This window comes from Ursus arctos, chromosome X, assembly GCF_023065955.2.
Source record: "Ursus arctos isolate Adak ecotype North America chromosome X, UrsArc2.0, whole genome shotgun sequence".
NCBI lineage: Eukaryota > Metazoa > Chordata > Mammalia > Carnivora > Ursidae > Ursus > Ursus arctos.
Genome location: NC_079873.1, coordinates 18,763,673 through 18,766,526, shown reverse-complemented (window position 1 = coordinate 18,766,526; position 2,854 = coordinate 18,763,673). Strand labels below are relative to the sequence as shown.

Here is a 2,854-nt window from a genome sequence, read left to right as displayed (position 1 = left end):
TGCCAAATAAATCAATGAGTGCAATAATGGAGTATACAGAGGGTTAGAGTGAATTCTGTCAAGACTTTTACCTGAAAGCATGCAGCAAATGCCTGTTCTATCTAAAAGTTCTCTCTCCTTTGGGTATCAAGATAATGGATTTGGCATCACTCTTTGCTAAAACTGAGGGGCCTGAGATTTTTCCCTACTTGGAAGTGACAACTGAGCCAGCCAAGGTTTCATAGATGCTGAAAGAAATAGCCGGTTCCTCAGCCAGAGACCAGGGACTTCATTACTCATGATACAATTGTCAGCATCAACTTCATGTTTGTAACAGTTCCTTGAAGTCCTGTGGAGGTGACACAGCCGTGGGCCTAGCTGGATGTTGCACACGTGGTGCATTTATAGCCCAGGGTAGGAGCTCTGAACACAGGAAACAGTCTTTTAAAGGGGACCATTGGCAAACTTGCCCATCCTTTGCCCAGAGGGATCCTAGTACCTTTATAATCCTGGAGAGTGAACACATCTGCATTCTGGTCTGGGGGGAAACACCATCTCTATCTGCCAAGACTGTTGGCTGTGTAGGTCCAGTACTAGGGTAAGTGAGGCAAGTGAGGAGTCTAAGCACAACATTTAGCTCCCTCTCTGGTGCTGGCCCTGCACTTGCACAACCTTTGGGGTGAGTATCTCTCTCAATTTGGAACCCTAGGTGCCATGTTTGCCTCCTTCTAGTCCTGGCTCTGTGATACACAAACAGCCTTGGGGGAGAAACTCTGGAAATATGCTGTCAATGCTTTTGCTCAGAAGAACTGCCAGAATGCGAGACACATATGGAGAATTGTTTCCAAGCCATAAGTAATTCCTTAGTTACAAATTCATGATATTAAGTGTCTCTCACCTCTGTAACCTATAAACAGGGTCTCTGATACTAATACCTTGGAAACGCTAGTAAAAATCCAAATACCCATCAACAGGTGAATGGATAAGAAAAATATGGTGTATTCATACACTACTACTCAGCAGTTTAAAGGAATGGTCTATTGATATATTAAAAAAAAAGCAAGATGAACAGATATCAAAATGATTATACTGATGGAGGAATTCAAAAGAAAATTTATCCATCTATACTATGTGATTCCCTTTATGTCAAGTAAGAAATGGAATCTAACATATTGTGACAGCAGGTCAGTGGATATAAAAAGACTGGAAACTTTTAAAGGTATTGGAAATGTTGATTGTCTTGATGATTTCATGAGTACATACACATCACAATTTATCAAGTCATACACTTGAAACATGGGTGGCTTATTGTGTGTCAAGCATACCTAAATCAATCTGCTTTTTAAAAGGATCTTTTAGATTCATAAATAAATTGATGCTTGACTTGTCACTGGGTTCAGAGGAGAGAAGTATTTTACCTGATACCTGATGATGCCTTACATGTAATCTGAACTTTCTGAACTTGTATTCAGAGTGAAATTCTTCTGAATTGAAGGATAATACATAAATAGACAGGAGCACATGGGACCCATAAAGGGGCTGTTAACGATGCATATCTGGTGTGAGTCAGCACAGTCAGATTGCTTTTCTCCTAATACGTACCTGAGATCACTGTCTGAAAAAAAACAGGCCCTGTGGGGGATGGGTATAGATCACTTAGGCAATATGGAGCAGTTAGGAGAGAGGAAGTCTGAGTTGCAGCTCATGATCATACAAAAATGCATGTGTTCTAGAAAGTACTAGAGAAGGAGATGGAGGTGGAGATGTATTAAGATAGCTCATGAAAATAAGTTGTTCTATGACATAGGTACCTGGTAATTATTTGGTAGATGAAGGGACAAATCAATGAATATTGCCTTGGGCTGAGGATTTGTCTTTCTCTTGGCATGTTTACATAAGTAGATTGGTTGGATTTTCTATGCAGAGTACATTCTAGCTTTCAGATGACTAATTAAAAATTACTTACATACCAGCCAGCCTGTTGGTATACTAGAGACTATGTCCTGTTAATCATAATGAACATGTATGGTGCTATGTTCTAAGACCTGTACCATTTGGGACCATGGAGATCCATCCATAAGAAATGGTCACTCTTTTGTTGCTGTTTACATTAATTAACACCTTCATTATAGTCTAGCAATGTTTCAAATGGTGGGTCTTCTGGTCTTTCAACTCCTTCAGTCTTTTTTTTTTTAAAGATTTTATTTATTTATGTGACAGAGAGACAGCCAGTGAGAGAGGGAACACAGCAGGAGAGAGGGAGAGGAAGAAGCAGGCTCCCAGCCAAGGAGCCTGATGTGGGACTCGATCCCAGAATGCCAGGATCACGCCCTGAGCCGAAGGCAGACGCTTAACGACTGCGCTACCCAGGCGCCCCCAACTCCTTCAGTCTTCTGATGGCCAACTTTACTGTGATGGCAGGAATGGTGTTGTAGACCCAGGCACCACTGGCTACTGTTTTCATGCAGTAACCACAATGCCAGATCCCCACAGCTCATCTTTTCATGTTGGTTTTGCCACAAAAGGAGCAGCTGTACTTAGTGTGCTGGCTTATACCAATCTTTTTCGTCTTTTTCCTGAGGGAGGCACCATAACGGGTCCCACATTTACCAATGATTCCAACCCTCTTGGTGTGTTTAGCCATGTCCCTGCAAACCAGGTCTGAGCCCAGAGAGCATGGTCACTTTTCTTTAAATGTTAAGAAGCAGTCATCTAAGCAACATTGGGAACACAAAAACTAAGCTGGGTTTTTGGAAGATGAATTCTTTATTGGATTTCAGAAAAGGGAAGAGTTCACTTTGGGTTGAACTTCATGGAGGAAGTTGAATATGAGCTCTGTGTTGGAGGATAGATTGTAATTGGATTGGCAAATGAG

The 2,854-nt window shown here is 41.5% G+C and overlaps 1 pseudogene; it reads right to left on the bottom strand.

Annotated features, from left to right (window-relative positions):
* Window positions 1-2,341: 2,341 nt before the first annotated feature.
* LOC125281224 (60S ribosomal protein L37a-like) lies at window positions 2,342-2,623 on the bottom strand (annotated as a pseudogene).
* Between the last annotated feature and the right edge of the window lie 231 nt (window positions 2,624-2,854).